The 23,578-nt window shown below is 42.3% G+C and overlaps 1 protein-coding gene across 4 annotated transcripts in view; it reads right to left on the reverse strand.

Moving 5' to 3' along the window:
• The window catches only part of NOS1 (nitric oxide synthase 1), a 412,853-nt gene that overhangs the window by 281,066 nt on the left and 108,209 nt on the right, over positions 1-23,578 (reverse strand). Inside the window, exon 1 of one of the 4 annotated variants that reach the window (XM_033956099.1) lies at positions 19,156-19,366. The exons of 2 other annotated variants lie outside the window; for them this stretch is intronic. The gene's annotated coding sequence lies outside the window, so the exon portion shown is untranslated. Of the gene's footprint in view, positions 1-19,013; positions 19,034-19,155; positions 19,367-23,578 lie in introns of those variants that run through there. One more of the 4 variants, XM_033956100.1, reaches the window with a different exon arrangement.

Genomic DNA, 23,578 nt, shown 5'->3' on the forward strand with positions numbered 1-23,578 from the left:
ATGACTTCAAGAAGCAGGGAAGGAAATTCACAGAGGTCACCTGTGCATTAAGGCCTTTCAGATCCATAGACGTAAATCAATAATCCAGCAGAAATCTGGCTAGACTGACGCTTGGGGCAGTGATAGAATGTTAAAGTGCAAAGATATAGACAAAGATAGTGGCATTAGAATAGGTTCATGGAAGAGCGACCAAGATGGTAAAGAGGATGGAACTCCTCTTGTATGAGGAAAGACTAAAAAGGTTAGGGCTCTTCAGCTTGGAAAAGAGACGGCTGAGGGGAGATAGAACGGGTACAAGTGGATCGATTTTTCACTCTGTCAAAAATGACAAAGACTAGTGGACACTCGATGAAGTTACAGGAAAATACTTTTAAAACCAATTGGAGGAAATTTTTTTTCACTCGGAGAATAGTTAAGCTCTGGAACGCGTTGCCAGAGGACGTGGTAAGAGTGGATAGCGTAGCTGGTTTTAAGAAAGGTTTGGACAAGTTCCTGGAGAAAGAGTCTATAGTCTGATATAAGGAGATCCATATAATGAGAGCTTTTGAAACACAATTAAATGTGACGTTTAGTTTCCACATACTTAATCAATTTTGAAAAGCTTCATTCCTCACAATCTTGGCTGCTTTTCTAAAAGCCTCACATGTGTCCAGAGGATGACTCTTCCAACCACAGATTCCCCTGCAATTAAGAAAAGCCACCACTTCTATTCATTGTTTATTTCACAGCCTAATTAAGTTGGAAAATATTTGGGCAGAAGTGAAAGTCATACGTGGAAAGCAGAGTCTTCCAAGCAGTGAAAAGGCAAATCTTTACGGCCCACCTAAATTTAGACACCGGTTACAGGCCAATGTTTAAAGCAGGATTGGCTCACACATTTGTAAAGGTTTGATGCTATTATATAAAATTGTCAAACAACTCACAATAGTGCGTAACTATGGGCCGCACCTGTGAACTGAGATTTTCGCTGCTAATGCGCAACTTAGACATAAGAACATAAGTGCCTCCGCTGGGTCAGACCAGAGGTCCATCATGCCCAGCAGTCCGCTCACGTGGCGGCCCATCAGGTCCAAGACCCATAAAGTGATCCTCTATCTATACCCTTCTATCCCCTTTTCCTTCAAGAAATCATCTAATCCTTTCTTGAACCCCGATACCGTACTCTGTCCTATCACACCCTCTGGAAGCACATTCCAGGTGTCCACCACCATTTGGTTGAAGAAGAACTTCCTAGCATTAGTTCTGAATCTGTCCCCTCTTAATTTTCCAAGTGCCCTCTTGTTCTTGTAGTTTTTGAAAGTTTCAAGAATCTGTCCCTCTTCACTTTCTCCATGCCCTTCATGATCTTGTAAGTGTCTATCATGTCCCCTCTAAGCCTCCGCTTCTCCAGGGAAAAGAGCCCCAGTTTCTCCAATCTTTCAGCATATGAAAGATTTTCCATACCTTTTATCAAACGTGTCGTTCTCTTCTGAACCCTCTCGAGCATCGCCATATCCTTCTTTAGGTACGGCGACCAATATTGGACGCAGTACTCCAGATGCGGGCGCACCATCGCCCGATACAACGGCAGGATAACTTCTTTCGTTCTGGTTGATTATACCTAGCATTCTATTCGCCTTCTTAGCGGCCGCTACGCACTGTGCCGACGGCTTCAATGTCTTGTCCACTATTACTATTACTAGACAATATCGTTCACCGTGTGCACTGCATGGTACACCTTGGTGCGGCAATTTACACCAGCCATCGGCTCCCTTCAGCGATTGCATCCAGGTTTTGGCACACCAAAGCAGTTCTGTAATGGGGTAGCCTTGCCAGAATTGGCACAAGCACCCCCCACGGTGGCACCACAGTTTAGACTCGAGCCTAAATCTCCCCAAGGCAGAGACCATTTATGTAGCTTAAAAATCCTGCAGCATGGAGGCCAATCACGTCATAATCCTATTTACAGGCAGAATATCAAATATAACCATAAAGATGGACATGATATAAACAGGAGATTAATTTATCTCTGTGCAACATGGATTTTCTATCTTTCTAAAATTTCAGATATAAATTGCAGAGGTAGGAGGTTTGTGTTTATTGGAATTTCATAAACTTCCTTGTACAAAGCACAAATGAAAGCAGTTTCCAATCATACCAAAACAAAGTAATAGTCGTGGAGGAACAAGAAATCTCAATCAAGAAAGCCCAACAACCTCTCCCTCATTCCTCTAACCCTCCCACATCCAGCATCTTTCCATTCCTTCCATTTCCGAATCTAGCATCTCTCTTTCTCTCATCCCTTCCTCCATCCCATTGTCCATCATCTCTCTCTCTCCTTCCCTCTCCTTTGTTCCCAGGCCCATTTCTTCTTTGTCTCCCTCCTCCCTCCCCCTCACACACACTTTCCTTTTCTCTTAATACCTACCCTCCCTTTAAAAAGTTCAGGTCTACAAGGTCTAGCATCTCTTCCCTTTCTCCTCACTATGCTCTGACATTTCCCTCGCACTCCCAGTCTATCTTACTACACATTCCTTACAGAAGTCACCAGCACAGCAGCAAAATTGATACACTGTTCACGTCAACCTCAGAGTTTTCAATCTATCATACTTAGGTCCCCTTTCATGCAACTTCCTGTTTCCACCTGGGCAGAGCATGGCAGAAGGAAAGCACCGAGGGCTGAATGGAAGGTGAATCAGAATCACTACCATGCCAGTAACATTTATAAAGAAGACTGTGTAGTAAGGTAGATTGGGAGAATGGGATGGGGAGAAAGAGAAGGGATGCTGGACCTCAGGGGACCCCTGGAGCTCTGGAGCCCACAGCAGCTGCCCTGTTTGCCCTCCCCCCCCCCCCCCCCCTCCCATACTGGCCCTGGCTAGAAAGGGGTTCCACAATGATGGACCAGTTTAATAGAAAAAATGGGATCTAATTTTCCCACATATACTAATGGTATATGTAGGCAGCAGTCATTAAGAGAATGAAGCAGCCAGGGGGGGGGGGGGAGGACCGAAAATAAGGGTCTACAGATGAGACACAAGGGAATGCCTGTATGTAGATCCTCATGAGTGAGAATCAATGTTTTAGACTCAATATGGTAAAGCAAGGGCAATCCGTTATATTGGATGGAAAGGGAAGTTTTGACCTGACTGAAGACAGCAAAGAAGTGACTGAATGAGGTCAAAACCAATGATGGTGTTGCAACGGTCTTGTCAGGGGAGGACGAGAGCTACTGGGCTTGATGGACCATTGGTCTGACCCAGTAAGGCTATTCTTATGTTCTTATCACATCTTCAAGGACAGCGGTAAGAACAAGGAAAAGGAGTGGCCTAGGGGTTCTCAACCCAATCATCGGCACATAGGTTTGCACAGAGCACCTCCATTGTGCGCAGATCACTCTCATGCATATTCACTGCAGGTATCCTGAAAATCTGATTGGCTGGGTGTGTCCCAAGGACTGGACTGAGAACCAATGTGACAGAGCAATTGGCTATGAAGCAGAGAAATCTTGGGCAAGTTGATCTATCTCCTGTTATTTGAGGCACCTGCTTAGATCATTAAGCTCTTGGAAGAAGGATCATAAGGACATAAGAATAGCCTTACTGGGTCAAACCGATGGTCCATCAAGCCCAGTAGCCTTCTTCCTCTACTGACAACACCATTGCAACATCGTCATCTGTTTTGACCTCACTCACTTCTTTGCTGTCTTGGTGGCCAATCCAGGTCAGTAGGATCTGTCCAAAACCTAAGGAGCAGCAACATTCCATATCTATTGTCAATACCCTGATGGAAACTAAATGATTCCATAACGGAGCCTTTCACACTGAAGTACATCACTTTATATTACTACATCTGAAAGATGGTATTAAGAACAGGGATGGAATCCAGGAAAACTTGGAACAGGCATAGAAGATCCTTAGATGCAAGGAAGGGTAGGCAGAGCAAGAAATCAACCCATGCTGTGGTGCTGCTATGAAATTGGGCAGAACATATGGACTTTATAGTCACAGCTCCAGTTTCCTGTGTCAGATTATTCATCATTCTGCTGCAATTATGTGGCACATTTCCACCTATTTAAATAAATTTGCATACTAAATGTATGAATGTAAATTTGCATTCTCCTTCATACAAATAAAGTCAGTTTCTGACATTTCTTGCAGTTAATTTGGGGTGAGTGTGGCAAGTGGTTAAAGCTACAGCCTCAGCACCCTGGGGTTGTGGGTTCAAACCCTGGGCAAGTCACTTAATCCCCCCATTGCCCCAGGTACGTTAGGTAGATTGTGAGCCCACCAGGACAGACAGGGAAAAATGCTTGAGTACCTGAATAAATTCATGTAAACCGTTCTGAGCTCTCCTGGGAGAATAGTATAGAAAATTGAATGAATAAATGTGAATTAATATTTCTGATCCTTTCTTTGGAAGAAAGATTTTAACAAACAGTGCTGGAGAACAGAGGAAGAGGAAGGGATTTCAGGAAGGAGGAGCAGAGGGATGGGGAAGAAAGGGGAAACCAAAGAGAGAGACAGTGGATCCTGGAATAGGGAGGGGGCTGGAGATCAGGAGAGGAAGGAATGATCCCTTTGCTAATTTTGCTCCCCACAAGCAAGTCTATCTACTGTTACATCAGTTTTTGCTGTTGTGAACAGACGCAGGTCTTTGCAAACCTTTCTGACACAATTTTTATTTTATTTCATTTCATTTCTTCCCTTGCTATAGTGCTACAAAACTGACATGCAGAACTATGCACTTTACAATGCTAAAAACAGAGTAAAATGAAAGGACAACGACAACAGAGATATACGTCTAGGGAAAGAGGTGGACCACTAGGCGCCAAGCTCACAACTTCCAATTACGGTGAGAGAGAAAATGCCAGATTAAAAAGCCAAGTTTTTTAGTAGAACGTTAACATTTTTTGAGTGATTATTCTGCACATAAACTTAATGGTAGAGCATTCCAAAAATATGGAACAGTTAACTAGAAAGCTTAGTTGCACATTGATTCTAGTTGCGCTGATCGTGGACTAGACGAGACCATCCTTTAGTCATTTAAAAACCTAAGAAGTCAAACAGGAGAATAAGTCTTGTAAGAGATAATAAGTAATCTGGAGAAACCTGTTCAAAAGTTTTAAATGCAATTTATAATGTAGTCAATAGGCTACTGGAAGCCAGTGATGTTTTAATAAGGATGTGATATGATTGTTAGAACGTGAATGAGTTAACAGCAGAACTACTTGCATCAAGAAATACAATGTCAGAAGTATGGAAAGAGATTCTTTCGAGAAATGGACAACAGTACAACGTTTTCTAAGTGTGAAAAATCTAGTCTTACAAAGAGCTAAGACATGCGACTTAAATGTTAACTTGGAATGTAATATAACTCTGCCCACATGACCCAGAGTCAATCACAGCAAGCGATCTAATTTGTTCAGTACTAATTGATTGGAAAATAACCAGTGAGCAACATTTTCAAGCCATATTTGTAAAAGAGAGATGCCTGCAGAAAAAGCATCAGTATCGTGCAATAGAAGAATGTCATTGGCGTATGTATGTAGAAAGACGTTACAATTCTGAAGAACAGATGCAAGCGGACTAATAAAGAAGTTGAAAAGTAAGGGGGTAAAATGAATCCTTGGGGTACTCTACAGAGAAGATGTTTTGTCTTATCAGTTCTCTTTCAACCAAACAATTTCTAATAAAAATTATTTAAACCAGGCTAAGACTGTGTGTGATAATTCTATGTCTTGTAAGTTATGATTGACCAAGTCAAATGCAGCAGAAAGGTCTAATGAAAGAGTTAGTGGTACTTGACATTTGTCCAGAAAAGAATACGTTTCACTAAGAGAGGCAAGAATTGTTTCAGTGCTACGTGAAAAACAAAATCCAGATTGAGGATGGAGAAAAAGGTTTTATCTCATTATATTGATTTAACTGTAAGAAGACCATCTTCTCCATGACTTTTGATACAAAGCAAAGATTGGAAAGAGCTCTATAATGAGCAGGTAAAGAGGAATCTAAAGATTGTTTTCTTTAATTGGATAAATGATGGCAGTCTTCCAAGTGTTATCAACTGACTCATTTTAAGAGTCCCTATTCATTTGACTGAAGATTCTTAAGAGGAATACAAATTATTTGAGAGTTGACGAGTGAATATTTAAAAATGAAATCATGGACTTATGAAGAATTTGCATACCTGAATTCAGCTTGGACAAGTTTAGTCCTCTGATGGTAGCTGCTGGTCCATACACTATTTATATAAATTCATAAGGAGATAATTGATATGAGGATATTATATATATATATATATATTTGTGAGAAGTGATATTCTGTTATATTCTCTAGCTAGACATTTTGAGAAGAAAGTGTGACGACTAGTGTGGTATTTAGAAACATAAACGTGAAGGGGCATAATAAAAAAAAAAACAACATAAGTCCCCTTTTGGTCTAAGTCAGTAGACGCTGAAGTTGGCAGCAGGAAATTGTCCATTCTAAAAAAAAAAAAAAAAATTCCAAATTGAGGTTTTTTTTTTAGAATGGCCTACCTGCATGTTCAGCAATCTACTGGCCAAGACTGCTACTATGTCAGGGGTCTCAAAGTCCCTCCTTGAGGGCCGCAATCCAGTCAGGTTTTCAGGATTTCCGCAATGAATATGCATGAGATCTATGTGCATGCACTGCTTTCAATGCATATTCATTGGGGAAATCCTGAAAACCTGACTGGATTGCGGCCCTCAAGGAGGGACTTTGAGATCCCTATACTATGTCTATCCCTACACCACATTCCTGACCAAAGAATTGCCCGAGTCCCAAACACCCAAACCCAGACCTTTTAGGCAAAGGAGGGGCCAGTCCTTCGCCTACAAGCAGGATTCTGTAACTGGTATCTGTCAAAAAAACAACACTGTTACAGAATCCTGTAACTGGTCCACCCCCACTGCAACGATTGTGGCAGGGGAGATGCTTAATCACTCCTGCTGCAATCCCGATTCCACCCCCCCCCCCCCCGACAAAACCCCAAACCAGTAGGAGGGATCCCAAGCCCTTCTGCCGAAGACGGCACCAGAATCCCACCCTCCCCACCCAAATACCGGCAGGAAGGAGTCCAGACCCTCCTGCCGAAGATGGCACACCTGAACTGCTCACCTCCCCCCCCCCCCCCCCCCCCCGCGAATACTGGTAAGAGGGATTCCAAGCCCTCCTGCCGATGGCGCACCCCTGAACCGTCCACCCCACCTCCGACAATACTGGCAGGAGTGAGTCTAGGCTCTCCTGCCAAAGGCGCACCCCCTGTGAACCCTCACGAACGGCCCCCCACTACCTGGACACCCCAACCCCAGACATCCCCTAGCTTACCTTACAGTTGGCCGGACAGGTCTCCAGTTCGGCCGGCTGGCCTGCCCACCATCCTCGGAATGGTGGGCCTAGGGCATCTCCTATGGGTGGGGCCTTAAGCACATGGGCACTGTTGACCCATGTGCCTAAGGACCCGCCCATAGGAGGGGCCTTAGGCAACTGGCTTGGGATCCCTCCTGCCAGTTCAGGGGGGGGGGGGGGGAGAATCGTGATTGCGGCAGGAGAGATTAGGCATCTCTCCTGCCATGATCATTGCGGTGGGGGGTGAGCAGGTTGCCGGGGCTGCTGAGCTGATTGCAGCAGCCACGATCAGCTCAGCGGCCCCTATTTGGAACTTATACCTGTCTTGACTTGGTCTAAGTCAAAACGTATAAGTTCTGACTGGTCCATCTCCCTAGACTTTTGCTTAGACTTGTAGTATGACTAAGTCTAGGTTGGCCCACCTCCCACCCTTTCCCCTCCTCTAAAATGCCTCTTTTCGCTCTAGGCATTCAGAGGCAGGGAAAAGGCCTAAGCTGGTTTTAGATACGTCTAAAACCAGCTTTGATTATCGGTACTTGGACGATCTGTCTTTTTGATTGTCCAAGTATTTATTTAGGCCACTTTTTGAATATATATATATTTTTTTAACTATAAGCCCGCTAGGATACTAAGTTAAGGTCAATTTTCAACAGAAGAGTTACATAGGAGGGAGGGAAGTTATCAAGCTGTGATCAAAGGCAACCCCAACCTGCAGTGTCTCAGCACCACTAGTTTCTAACTCCTCTAGTAAAAGACTGAACCACCTCACAAGCAGTATCACATGTTAAAGGGCCAATACCCTTTCGTGTTAATGGTGGGTAGAGTGTTTCCCGCTGTAGACTGAAAGACCCTATTCGGCTCCCTCCCAAAATCAATGCCTCCTTCTGCCTCCTTAACCAGATCCTCCGTAACCCAAAGGGCCCCCCTATAGAAGCACCCCTTCCACCAAACCGAGAGGTTGCCTTAGTCAGGACTCCCTCCCAGAGTTCCCTCCCGGTCCTACCTTATTCCATGTGGTTTGAGCAGCAGCCGTCCCTGCTCTCACCTGTACCTGGAGAACCTGAGCAGTCATTTTGCATTACATGTTTCTGCAGAAGGGCAGTAGATGGATTAGATTATTTAAATATTAAGGAGCTGCTTTACATACATTTGCATGGTTTAAAAAAAAAAAAAAATCTCATTGCTATGTAACGCAGGGTAACAATTATTGCTGCATTGGGGGCTCCACAACCAGCTTTAGAGCCCTTTAACAGGGCAAATAAGTGGGATAGTACCCCAACACAGTTTCATAACTACCCCCCTTAGATTCCTAACTTTATCTGAACATAAGGAACAAGTTTAGTCATGTAACCAGCCAAGGGCTTATGCTGTCTGAATTGGAGCCAGTGTAGCTTCAATTAATGAAATGGAAACGAGATCAGCGAGTGGGGGTGATCATATTCTCAGATACAGAAAGCGTCTGTGATGAATTGCAGAAAAACCTTGCGAGTCTGGAGAACTGGGCACCTGATGACAGATGAAATTTAACGTGGGCCACTGCCAATAGCGCCCCGTCAAATGTGCGCATGGTTGAAAGGGAGCAGAATTGTCGGGGCACAATTGCAAATGTAGCGGAATTATCGGAAAGGGAACAGAATTGTAAAGGGAGGAATCTTAAGTGTAGTAGTAGCGGGGTTCCCCCCCAAAACTGAAGGCATGGGAGTGGAATTGTCGGGGCAAATGTCATACATGCATTTGACGGGTCACCCTGTTGAAGACTGCATGCTAAGAGTAAAGGACCTTGGAGCGATTGTGAACAATACAATGACCCCCCTCAGATCAGGGTGCAGCAGTGAGGAAAAAGGAAACCATAGGAGTTATTTTTATGTGCGCCTATATCTTGAGCCCTGGGTGCAGTTCTGAAAGAGGAGAACGGTCCCAAAAGTGAACAGTTAATATTCATGAATACAGAATTCACCAGTAAATGTGTCATTTACCTGAAACTCTAGGAGCAATTACAACACGAAATGTCTCATAAACTACCTTCTGGACCTTAGGCCTCTGGGTCAGATTGGTTTATATTAACTATGTGAAAACCAATCTCATTTGCATTTCACAAACCAATCAGATTTTATGCCAGATAAATGATGACACTGCCAAACATAGCTTGCCCCAGGGGAACTGCTGAGATCCTGTTTATAATTAGTTCCAATGAAATGGCTCAACAGTTTTAATTGTTGAAGGAGGGGGGAGGAGTAGGATGGTCAGGAAAGGAAAAAGTAGATTTTTCTGAACATACTTGTGAAATATTAAATTCCACAGAGATGCAGCTTTCCTTGAAAAAGGGCACTATTGCCTCAGAACTCCATTACGACGGATCAATATGGACTCATAGTGTGAGCAGAGTCTGGCAGAAAGCGTCTACGGAAGGCTAGGGTCAGAAATCGCAGCTGTTTGTCCTGGAAATGGCAGAGGGGCAACATTTTAAACCCCAGAAAATGACCTCAAGAGCTATTTTTGGAGCTTGTTGCAGGAAAGGTGGTTTTCAAGGTTTGTCTTCTCTCCCCTAAGCAGTGCGCCCACTAACACAACCAAGTGAGTTTATTCCCCACTCCTGATATGCATATAAGGGGAGAGGGAGCTTGGGGTGATAATGTCAGAGGACCTAAAGGTGACAAAATAGTGCGACAAGCTGGTGACTGTAGCCATAAGGATGCTGGGCTATATAGAGAGAGGAGTAACCATCAGCAGAAAGGATGTGTTGATGCCCCTTTACAGGTCATTGATGTGGCCACACTTGGAGTATTGTATTTAGTATTTGGAGGAACTATCTGGCGAAAGAGGCGCTATCTGCCCCAGATTTCTGTATTCAGAATGAAATCCAGAAATAAGGCGTGGCTTAATGCGTACAGATGAAGGCAGGAACTAAGAGTTATAACTTAAGTCTTGCTTCTGCCATGGAAATGGCCAAGAAGTTTTAAGCAAACCTTAATTTGCAAGGCTCAGTTCACTGCAAGCCCCCAAGATTTGCCTAGTTATGAAGGGGCGGGGCTTCCCCATGAAATTCCTCCTCACACAGGTAGCTGCCACACAATGTGATTTTTAGGCAGAAACCATACAGGGTGAAAGGGGGTTCTGACATTTTTGAGTCTAAAAGCAAAATTCTCTGGTTTCATACTCTACTACAGACGGCTCCAACAAACATCATCCTGCAATCAGGAATCACCATAGTGGTAGAAAAAAATTCTCCAAACCTTTACTCCCGCTATTGAGGACTTCAGCCGCACAGAGCTTTCATCCAGGATTGGTTTTAGTATTTGATCCACATGTTTTTTGCATTAGGACCTTCAGGGACCTCTGAAGAAGACAATTTTGTCGAAACATGAACCAAGTTGGGTCCATAGTCCCCAACAACTTGGGTCCTAGATATCTTGTCGTGTCGATTATCTGACTCTACTTTCATCTTGAACATCACCTTCTCCACAGTGTTTTTGTTTTCGTTAGACTTCTGAATCTGTGGAGTATCAAGGGTCAACCTTTTGTTTGTGCTTATGTACTGGTAATGTACATGAAGAACATCCATTTTACAAACATCCAAATCAGGAATGGGCAGCGCAAAGGACATGGGCTTTTTTCTGTTATAATATAGCCATATAGGCATTCTTGAAGAACAGAGAGGTAGCCTATTGGTTACAGCAGTGGGCTGGACACCAGGGATTCCAGGGGGTGAAGGACTTATGTACATGGCAGAAGAGCGGGATTTGGGTGTGATTGTATGTGATAATCTGAAGGTGGTCAAACAGGTTGAAAAGGTGATGGCGAAAGCTAGAAGGATGCTAGGGTGCATAGGAAGAGTAGGAAAAAGAGGTATTGATGCCCCTGTATAAGACTCTGGTGAGACCTCATTTAGAATATTGTGTACAATTCTGGAGGTCACAACTTCAAAAAGATATAAACAGGATGGAGTCGGTCCAGAGGAAGGCTATTAAAATGGTGTGTGGTCTTCGTGATAAGGCATATGGGGACAGAGTTAAAGATCTCAATATAGAAGGAAGGAATTGGGACTTCTATACTGCCTTTTTGTAGTTTTACAACTGCACTCAAAGCAGTTTACATACAGGTATTTCAAGCATTTTCCTTATGTGCCCTGATGGGTTCACAGTCTATCTAATGTACCTGGGGCAATGGAGGATAAAGTGACTTGCCCAGAGTCCCAAGGAGCAGCATGGGATTTGAGCCCAGAATCTCAGGGTGCTGAGTCTGTAGCTCTAACCACTGCACCACATGCTCTTCCACACTTTGGAGGAAAGACGGGAGAGAGGAGATACGATAGAGACATTTAAATATCAACGTGGCATAAATGCACTTGAGTCGCCTAAAAAATACCTAAACAATTGACCCGCTCTCCCCTCTCTCCCCCCCTCCTTCACCCCCTGAATTTACAGCACTGTGATATATATATTCTGTTATCTTCATTTTATCGTAATTTTATGTTGCTATTTATTCCAAACAGGTCCTGTCAGACATTACCTACAAAAATGTACATCTTATATTTTTGCTCAGCAAATTGTATTTCTATACTACTGCCTTCTTGAGGTCGCTGCTCTCTTTATTTCCTCTGAATATTTGCATATTGTATTTCGCTGAATGTCCAGCACTCTTGCTTGTAAACCGCCTAGAAGTTGCAAGATTGTGGCGGTATAGAAGAATAAAGTTATTATTATTATTATCGCTTTCATTTGAAAGGAAGATCTGGAATGAGAGGGCATAGGATGAAGTTAAGAGCTGATAGGCTCCGGAGTAATCTAAGAAAATACTTTTTTACAGAACGGGTGGTAGATGCGTGGAACAGTCTCCTGGAGGAAGTAGTGGAGAGAGAGACTGTGTCTAAATTCAAGAGGGCCTGGGATAGGCACGTGAGATCTCTTGGAGAGAGAAAGAGATAATGGTTACTGCGGATGGGCAGACTGGATGGGCCATTTGGCCTTTATCTGCCATCATGTTTCAATGTTTCAAATACTTCTGCAACTATATGCGATTGTTTTTAAGATTATGAGCCCTCCTAGCACATTAAAAAAAAAATCCTATTGTACCTGAATGAATGCTGCTTCAAAAGCCTTCAGGCTTGCAGGGTTAAAACAACAAAAAAAACACATTCCAGTAAGTATTTTTTTTTTTTTTTAAATCCCTGAAGGGCTCACAGTTTAAAAAGAAAACAATTGAAGTGGGATTTGAATTTGGATCTCTTGGTGCTCAGTCCACTGCATTAACTATTAGGGTACTCCTGAATGTGACACAACAATCTATTAAGAAGGTGTGGCTCACTGGCAGAGCTTTTGCCTCTGCACCTGGAGGTTTCAAGATCAAATCCCAGTGCTGCTCCATGGGCAAGTCACCTAATCCTCCAGTGCCCACCACTTTGAATGCCAGAGCAACAAAAATGCAGTATACAAGTTCATTCCTATTCCCCTTACCAAATTATTTTAGTATCGTGGATATCCATAGCTCCTGAAGCCATCAGAGAACCTGGTATCCATCGCTGGTTCCACATTTGGGGGAGTGAGGGGAACAGCAACCACTGGGGTATTCAAGAAGTAGACAGGTATTTAATCTGTAGCCTGGAAGTGCCAAGTACCAGATTTACGGTAAACAACATCCATCTCTTGTTCTTTTGAAGTCAGAGTTGAATATCCATATTAGAGAATGACACTGACACACTTCATCATCATTCCTGTCCCCACGGAAAACAGCAGGAAACTATCCCATGTCATTCTTTATTGTCTATCGCAACCTCAGTCCTTCTACACCAGCATTCTTCAATGCAAGGCTTGAGGGTCAGTGGCTCTGCCCATTCATACTTTGCTTCTTTCCTCTCTCCTTAAAGAATGGTTGCCAGCGGTTATCCATGGGGACAAGGATGAATTCTTTCACTGTGTCATTCTCTAGTCTATATTTTAGCCTCTCTATAGTCCCACCGAAAACATGCCAAAACCAAACTCTTGCCATATCCCAGCTTTATAAAATCCAGAATTGGATGTCCATGCAATATGGACATCTAAATGGTAGATTTAAGAGGTCCAAATCACAAATAGAACTTCTAAAATAAGGGCCGTAGAGTCACAAAGCAAATAAAACCATAAACAGTTATCGATTTTAATACTTTGTTCTCAGATTACTGAGATATTAGATATCGGACTCATCCTTAATGGTCAATATAAATTCACTGATCTATGGAACAGCTCAACCATGAATAACGAATAGAGGTCTGCAAGGGTTCTAAGATGAGGGAAGAGAGCTCATAATGACATGGATAGAAAAGGAAGAGAGCAACATCAAAGTCAGGGAGAGAATGAGGCCAGCCACAACCATCAGAACATTCTCATGTCATGATAATATTGTCTTTATGAAGTGAGTGCCCTTACCAAGCTTAGACAAGGGTTTTACAAGGCAAAGTACATCAACACATCATAAATCTACAAAAATGACATTACAATCATTTTACAAAAATTAAAAACCACCATATGACATGATAAACTGACATAAGAATATTAATCTCTCCAGACAATCTTCCGATCCCAAACAGATCAGCTCAAGGAACATACCATAAAATAGTTTGGACAGGTTCCTGGAGGAAAGGTCCATAGTCTGCTATTTTGACTGACCTAGAGGAAGCCACTGCTTGCCCTGGATCAGTAGCATGGAATACTACTACTATTTGGGTTTTTGCCAGGTACTTGTAATCTGGTTGGCCATCGGGAAGACAGGATGCTGGGCTAAATGGATCATCAGTCTGACTTAGTAAGGCTAGACTTATGTTCTTATGGTTGTCTTTGCTTAGGAATCACACAGTAAATGTTGGGAGCGTCTTCTCATGCTTATGATTATTACATTGGTAAAACAATAAAGTCCTCCAGGAAAAGTCATAAACCAAAATATTCATTACCATTTACCCCCCGTAACAGATTTTCAATATTTCCAAAGATTAAATTTTAAAGAAATTAAAATCCATAGGTCATTTTTGAGATGGCTTGGGGAAATCCACTGCTTATTCCTAGGATAAGCAGCATAAAATCTGTTTTACTACTTGGGATATGGGTTGGCTACTGTTGGAAATGTTACAAACCTATATGGTATATACTTATTTTTCAATGCTAAGCTTGAACAGTTATAATCACTGGTCCAAAAAAGTATGCACATCATAATTTTTTTCATATAAATCAAACATATATTTGATACAGAATTTCATAAGTTTTGGACTAACAATTATAATTGTTCAAATCCATGATTGAAACCCCCTCCACCCCACCCCCCAAAAAAAATATAAGCGGTATAAATGTGTTTATATGAAGATCCATTTAGAGACTTCATTGCATTTGAACTTGCATTATATGTAATCTTCAGAGATATTGAAAATCGGTCAAGGGAGATTTTTGGTAATTATTACAATGTCATGATCACTCCGTTTTCATGTAACAAGTATGGACTGAACAAAGTTTTACTTCCTTTGAGAAAGTAACAAAGGTTCAACTTCCCTCCAATATGTGCAATCAAGTTCTACTTAAGAAAAAGTGTATCACATGTCATAATTGAAATCAGAGATGAAATTCAAGGAAGATAACTAGCCTAATGCTTGGAGCAGTGACTTGAGAAGCAGGGAATCTGGGTTCAAATCCCGGCAAGTCACTTAGCCCTCCATTGCCCCAGCTACAAAATAAGGACATGTATAGAATACGTAAACCACTTTGATTGAAGCATAGAAAGGCAGTATACCAAATCCCCTATCCATATACGCCTTTTATTTATATAGATAAAAACTAATCATATCACCTAGTCTATTGCCCCTGATTCCACCTGATCATCACCTTTTCTGACACTTCTGCACTATTAAAATCCTCTTTGCCCTTTCTACATCTTATTTATTTCAAATTCCGATACTGTGTTGCAACCATTGTCCAAGCTCGTTCCATGCATTCACCACCCTTTCTGTAAATGTTGTCTTGTATCTACCTAGTCCGATCTCATGTCATGATACCCTTACTTCAGAAACTTTGCTATTGAAAACTATTTGGCTCCCACATATTTTTTTCACCATTAAAGAAAGTTTAATATTATATCTGCCATATTTTCATGACTTAACATATTGTATGAAACAATTATATTAAATAACTCGTATCAATATTTTGCAAGAACTTTCCAGAAAAATTGTGCTATGAATAGGTAGTTGTGAAGGAAGGGTAAAGACATTATTTCTCCTTACACCTGTATAATTCAAATACCTGACATTCTCTACTATAACCATCATATAGAGAAGTAAGATGGCATACAACTTGATCTCACGATTAAGGTATAATTGCATCACAAACTAGCTTCCCTTGTCATCTCTAATAAATTTCAGAAACAGTCTTGTTCTCACTATCTCTATGGGATGCATATTTCAGGACCAATTGGTATCTTTTCTGTGTAGGCAGAAAAAAAGCATTAGACAATAAATTCTTAAATGTTGGCATTTGACTACCTCCCTTCCCCCCAATGCTATGCCACATCATTTATTTACAAAAGGTTTTGAAATGCTTCCCGTAGCTTTTCTTTGGATGCAAAAACATCTTTCCAAAGACCCCGATACTCAAAGTTGGTTTCTGCAGTTGATACACATCCTCACAATTTGCCCCGCTGTGTCTTCTAAATAAATCTGTTCTATTATTAGAAGTACGGGTTATTCTTAACACGGCAAAATTATTCCAGGCGAACGGGACTTTGTGTGTGTGGGGAGAGGGTTCAGGGTAATAAGCTAAGCTTTTGTAAAATATCGCTTTTCTGCGTCTAGGTCTAACAGATGGAAGAAAATCGCAATATAAGTAGGATCTCTTACTGGCTAAGGAGAGGGCAGCCACAGGCAATTTCGTTTCTTCAGCTGCGCATTCCACATTGACCTCTGCAGTTATTTGTAGCACTTTGGACAGCAACCAGCTGGTCCCGTCCGCGTCCTATGCTCCGTTCAGCACCTCGAACAGCGCAATGCACAGTCGTCCGCTTCTTCTGGCTCCACCACCGTTTCTTGTACCTGCCGTTCGTCAGCTCAGCACCTTGGACAGCTCCCAGTGCCCGCCCCTCTTGGCGTCTTTGCGCCGTCTTAAGTCCCCTGCTAGGGACGATCGCATCTCCCCCGTTTCCCAGCCCCATCTTCTAATCTATTTATTACGTTCTTTGCATCTATCCGTTCGTGCGGCACCATCACCTACCCTAGACCACTAGCTACTATTTGGGACGAGAATCCAGCCCCCGGACCTCGGTCATTTTCACTTTCTCTGCACTTTGGGCAGTTTCCACTATCTGCTACTCTGTGACCCCGCCGCTTGCTGGCAGTTGGTTCAACACGTCGGAAAACCGTCCATAGTTGTGGGCAAACTACACTGCTTTATAAGATATACGAGTTTCCTCTGAGCAAATATTGACAGATCTCGACACCCGTCTGGTGTGTCACCTTCTTAGCTAATCATTTCCTTCTGCTCAAAAAACACAGATATAGGAACTAGTTATCCTAATCGGAGCTTGTCACTATACAAAGAGGCTATTTATAAACAACCCAAAAAAGCAGTTAAAGCACTATGACAACCTAACATTTTTACAATCTCTTCCTAATAAGATAAGAGATCATCATTTACATCCGAATCCTTGCAGGTTTTTACGGGTTTGTCTAGATCTTGTACATACTTCATGCAGCAACTTTGGAAAGCTACAATCCGACCAGAGCTCCTATTTGGTCTTGAAAGGACTGCAAAAGGAAAGCGAGTTGGCGCATCATGTGTTAAATAAGCCAAATGCATTTTGGAGGAACGGAAGAAACCCTTCCCCGATATAAGACGCGGTCCGTTCTGCAGAAAGTTAGGAATTAAAGAGAGACACTTGTCTCAATTTTGCGGCTTTAGCTAGAGCCGTTCCAACAAATAATGTTTTCATATGCCCTGGGGACGTCCAAACGGTAGTTCGGTCCCTATTTAATGGGAAGGTGACTGCTAGCTGGGGTTGCGCTGAGCTTGGCAGATGCAAACCTTTGCACAGCTGGTAATTCATTATTTCAAAAGATTTTTAGCATGGGTTGTTTGGGTTTTGTTTTGTTTTTTAAAATCAGATGTTGCACCAAAGAAACAGCCCTCCCCTCCCCCCCCCCAAAAAAAAAAAAGAGTTTCTTCGACTTCTGATTAAAGAAATTTCAACAAACTAAGCTCTGCCAGCTACAAGGTCTAAAACAGACCATGGGCAGAAGGACGGGCGTCATCCCATCATTTTTCTTGGACTTTGATGACTGTTCTCAAGAAGTCACAACAACTAATCTTGGAACATTGTAAATCATTTCCATTCTACAGAGGCTTAATGCCAGGACTTTCTAAGGGTCCAGACCCAGAGCTGGTTAAAAGAGCGCTTTTAGGTTGTGATATAGTCACATTTTAGTTAGCTGTATAAATTAGACCAGGGTTACACAAATCTTACAATCTATAGATCTATATTTATAAGCTATAGGCTCTTCAAGTTGGAGCGATAGGAAGAGGGAACGTGATAGAAGTTTCCAAGATCAGGAGTAGAATAAAAGGGACAAGGAGAGAATGGAGATGGGAAAGAAGTCCTAGAAAGCTGTCTTTTCATGTAGAGCTTTTATCGAGGCAACCAACGCAGCAGGGACTTGAGAGACCTCATCCCTTTTTGAGATCTAGAGACTGGGGTTGCTGGACCTTGCTTTTTTTGATGTTCTGTTCTTAGTCAAAGCCAGGTTCTACAAAGTGGGACCCTGGTTTCATCTGTTTTCAAACTTTGAACTATTTCTTCCCACCTTTTGTAGAGGGGGTTTTTCTCCGTTTGCTCAGCAGTAAAAGTTTACTTATGAAGACTAATTCCAGGGGTCTAACGAAAACACTTTCCTCAATTAAGGCAAGACTTACAAAAGGTTGGGGGAGGGGGCTACCGTAGCATGCTCTACTCTTAACACACCATTCAGTTAAGGGCTCCTACTTTGGGAACTGCGGTTCAGGCTCGTTAACCTCTGGTAAAAGGTCATGGTGGTGACAAGGGTTACCTACTGTATCCGTAAGAAGAAAATAAAATATTGGGCATAATTCTTATCCCCACTTTAAAAAGCGTTCCTGCTCCTTGTGACCCTGGGCAAGTCACTTAACCCCCTCCCCCATTACCCCAGGTACACTAGCTAGAGTTTGAGCCCACCGGGACAGATAGGGAAACCTGAATGTAAAACCACTTAGGATAGAAGTGGTATCTAAAAAGGACATTTTTGCACAAACTATTTCCTTCACTGCTGAATTTGGGGAAGTTTTGCCTTCCAATAGCAATAGAAAGGACATCGTCCTTCGCTCAGAGTCGATTCAAGTCAGCTTTTAGTCCGACGTCTGGACAGGGTCTAACTTTCCAAGAACTACCTCAACACAAAAGCAGCTTCGTAATGATAAAGAGCAGCCCAAATGTTGGATTCTTTTCCCACCTTGGCATTGCAGTCTTCCAAACGAGCTTTACAAATTAAAACCCAAGACCCCCACCTTAATCCCAAACACGTGCATTCAAACTTTCTTCGTTATGATTTCTGAATTCCGGGAAGAGAAGAGTTTGACCTAGACTGTATCGCACCCTCTTTTCTGGAACGGTGCCCCAACTAATAAACCTAACCATTTAAATCACAACCTTAAAGAATTCATTGCAAGGTCACCTGCTCAGTTTGACCCGAAGCCAAGTAAAGCCTGCGAATTAAGCTTAGACTAATTTTAAAGTCAGGCTCAAGAAATGGCTTGTCGGGTCTCTAAGAGCTGCAGCTGTTGCCACTTACCTGGTGGGTGCTGAGCCTTTGCTTTCTGCTTCTGCCCTTTCCAAGATTGCTCGTTCTTTCTTTTTTTTTTTTTTTGCTGCACTTGTCTGGAGCTCGTTTCCCTCCCCCTTGCCTTCCAGCCCTCCCTCTGCCTGGCCTAATACTCTCCACCCCTCCAACCACTAGGCATGGCCAGGGGAAATTTCTTCCTTTATCCAATCATCATTGAAACGAATTAACTTTGACATCCAACCAGGCTTTTTTATGGGTGTGGAGTGAAACGATGCAGTCCTCATTAAGAGTAAGTCAGACAGCTTTTGGATAACCCAATTTCCCAGTTCTAGTAAATACAATCCAACTGGTACAAAAGAATCCTCAGCAATTAGAGACCATTAAAAACCATCTTTCCTAATAGTGAACATCACGGGGGCAAATCGGGCTGTGACTGAATCAACCCACAAAAGTGGCTCCTCCCCCTCCCCCCCCAGAGATCCCAAATGCCCCGCCCTCCTCCAGGTCCTCCAGGTTCCCCTTGACTTTGAAACCTCTCAGGATCTGATCCCTATTCTAGGATCACCCTCAGATGTATCAAAGAACACAAAGAAAAGGGTCTACTCAAAGATCCCCTATATGATTTAATACCCCAAACAACAAAATTTAATTCAGTGGTTCCCAACTCCGTCCTGGAGGCATAACTCATTGGTCTGGTTTTCAGGAAATCCCTAATGAATATTCATCTGGTGTATATTTATCTCATGCATATTCACTGAGAATCAAAGGGGTAGGGAACTCCGGTCCTCGAGAGCCGTATTCCAGTCGGGTTTTCAGGATTTCCCCAATGACTATGCATTGAAAGCATTGCATGCAAATAGATCTCATGCATAGTCATTGGGGAAATCCTGAAAACCCGACTGGAATACAGCTCTCAAGGACCGGAGTTCCCTACCCCTTTGATTCTCAGTGAATATGCATGAGATAAATATACACCAGATGAATATTCATTAGGGATTTCCTGAAAACCAGACCAGAGAGAGATTTTCATACCTGTCACTTCCATTATATGCAAATCTCTCTCATGCATATTCATTAGGGATATCTTGAAAACCTGACTGGCTGGGGGTCCCCCAGGACAGGTTTGGGAACCACTGGTTAACCTTATACTCTTGCTGAAAGTCCAGCCCACCCAAATTGGCTTCTCACTGTCTTCCCCTTCCTTTAGCTATTGTCAAATCCTTCAGGAATCCTCCATCTTGCTTATGCTGTCAAATTCATACTGTGCCCTTAGCTCTCAGTCAAAAGCCTGTCCCAAAACAGAGGCTGAAAGAATGACAACTGGAGCTTTGTCCTGGCTGGGTACTCTAATTGTCAAGGGGGGAGGGGTGATCAGATGAACAATTGCTCATGTTTGCCTTGAGATGTCAAAATAATTTGTCCCCTCGATGTGACCCAGCTCATTCTCCTACAAATGTGTAGCACCACCCTATGTTGAAACCCTGTTACCATGTGGATATAGATCAAGCAACCCTATGGACAGGATTGATTTTTTTTATATAGGGCTGGAGATAGGACCAAGAGAAAAAAGAAAAACAGGAATGTAAGTATGGATTATAAACTCTTGGTGATGGTGTACCTTTGTAGACATAATCGGGCACCAAAATATCTAGAGGATTGTTTTCTACCATATGAATCACAACGTGCGTTGCGTTCTGCGAATCATGCTGATTTATGTATTCCGACTGTGAAACAACTGAGGCTGAAAGTGTCTAGAGTCAGCATGTTTTCTTGTATTTCCCAAGAATGGGATAGTCTTCCTCAATATATACATCGATAGACAAGTTGTTTAAAACACTTCTCTTTTGTGTGATGAAAAATAGGAGATGAACCATTTTTTGATTTGTACGTAGGCGCTGGTCGTCTGTTTTTTAAGTTTTATGCTGTTTGCTTGCATTATTGCGTATGTATGGAAATTTTTGTGATTATTGTTATGTACGTGTTTTGATTATATCTGTGCATGTCATAACCCACCTTGGGAAAGGCGGGATATAAATAAAGATAAAGATAATATGGGATAATGCTAATGGAGTTTGAAATATTTTTGATTTTTTTTTTTTTTAACTTTAGGTCACAACTTTTCAGTAGTTGCTCCAAAAGTTACATTCCAGCATAGTAAGTAGATAGATATGTGAATATTGTCTATCATGTCTATGTAGATGGGAAGTGGGGGATGGGTGTCAGTAAGGAAACACCTTACTTAGCTGACATCTTTGAGCAAAAGCTAGAGGGAAGCTTTGTCATGTACGGGGCATCGTGAACATGAATGTAAGGAAGATTTGGAGGGCAGTTGGCATGGCACAGCTTATGTGATACAGCTGATAGTAGCAGTGGGGCAGGAGTGACTAGGGATCACTCCCGTCTAGACTAAGGGACGGGGAGAATTCAGCTTATGAATGCCTTTTCGAGCTATATTGGATAGGGCGGGGTGGTTTTAAAGAGATAACTAGGCTAAATCTATGACTTTGCTTGGGGATATGGATAGGGCTTTTGGAGAGGAGGAGGTCTTTTTCTTCTGGGCATATACATCCGACGGTGCCAGCAGTACAGGAGGAAATAGGGATTGTTTTTTGACCCTGTAAGGACAGAAATGCTCTCTCTATAGTAAAATGAATTTTGTCCATAAGATTATCTGATTTAGTGAATCTCACATGATTCCTCAGGACACATTCAGCCAGTCTGTTTTTTTAGCACGTACTCAATGAATATGAATGGGGAAATTTTACATGCAAATTTCTTTAATGCATATTCATTGTGGATATCTCATAAAGTGGACAAGCTGAGTGTGTGCATTATGAGAAGTGGGTTGGAGGCCTGTACAGATGGGAGTGAAATATCCACTAGATATTATAATGCCTTTGTATCACTTCGTGGTGCAACCTCACCTGGAGTATTGCGTTCAATTCTGGTCTCCTTATCTCAAGAAAGATATAGCAGCACTAGAAAAGGTTCAAAGAAGAGCGACCAAGATGGTAAAGGGGCTGGAACTCCTCTCGTATGAGGAAAGACTAAAACGGTTAGGGCTCTTCAGCTTGGAAAAGAGACGGCTGAGGGGAGATAGGATTGGTAGAGCTGCAGTGAGGCTTATTGCATCGCCCTCTCAGAGTAAGGAGGATGGAGAGGTGTTATAGGAAACCCTGTTTGGGACATACTGAATGGCAGATGAGATTTTAGAAATAGGATTGGGACTGATCATTTAATATCCACTGGGAGATTATGCCAGGAGAGGGAAGATCAACAAGCATGGGGGCTTTTGGAATTCAGGGATGCTTTTGCTTTTTTTTTTTTTTAAAGTCAGGGCATACGATGCATAAGATAGCACTGGTGGGAGAGGAACGACTAGAGATTACTCCTTTCCTATATGGAATGAGAGGTTTCAGATGGTAATAAAGGGGGGTGGGGACAGGGGTAGGAATCTTGGCAGGCCGAATATTAGGATATGGGTTTCTGCATGGATGACAGAATTTAACATCTGTTGGGAGGCTGGTCTTGGAAGGAAGAGGGCTCTGATTCAGGGGTTATGGGTTTTCTTTTGTAATGATCATGCTGATTAACAAATAGCCTAATTAACCAGCCAATAGAAGTAAAGAGTAAAATTCTCTTCTAGCAAAATTGCTTATACAGTTCACAACCAAACCATAACATAATTTGAGATGCAGAAAAAGATACACATTTATACTTCTGCATATAACTAGTTGTTGGTCTAACTTAATATATGTTTGACAAGCATTTGAGAGTTAGCTTCTTTGCAGCGGGTCATCAAAGAAACAACGCAGTTAAACTAGGTTTAACCCTTTAATTGGCAGATGGTGAAATGGCTGCTTTACGTGGAAACGTCTGGAAGGAGTGGAAATGCGGTGGGCAAAACTGAAAGGAGCGATTGTAAGGGCGACAAACCTTTTTGTGAGGCAAGTAAGTAAAAGTAAGAGGAAAGGCCTCTTTGGTTCTCAAAAGTGGTAGCTGAGAAGGAAAGGAATAAGAGGTTAGCTTTCATAAATGACAAAAGATCGCAGAAAGAGGAAGGGCAAAAATATCTGGAAAAGTTAAGAGAGGCTGGTCATGTAGTCAGGAAAGCAAAGATGCAAATGGAAGAAAAAAATAGCTGACATGGTAAAATGGGGAGACAAGACATTTTTTAGTTATATTAGTGATTGCAAGAGTGCAAAAGTGGCATTATGAGACTCAAAGGTGAAGGGGAGGAATATGTAGAAGCTGATAAAGAAAGGGCTGAATTGCTCAACAAATATTTCTCTTCTGTGTTCACGGCTGAAGTGCTGGGAGCGGGACCGCAGAATACAAATGTGAATAGGGATGGACGAGTAATAGACCCTGATCGATTTTCAGAGGGTTGTGTTCGTGAGGAGCTAGCTAAAATAAAGGTAGATAAAATGAT

This window comes from Geotrypetes seraphini, chromosome 8 (assembly GCF_902459505.1).
Source record: "Geotrypetes seraphini chromosome 8, aGeoSer1.1, whole genome shotgun sequence".
NCBI lineage: Eukaryota > Metazoa > Chordata > Amphibia > Gymnophiona > Dermophiidae > Geotrypetes > Geotrypetes seraphini.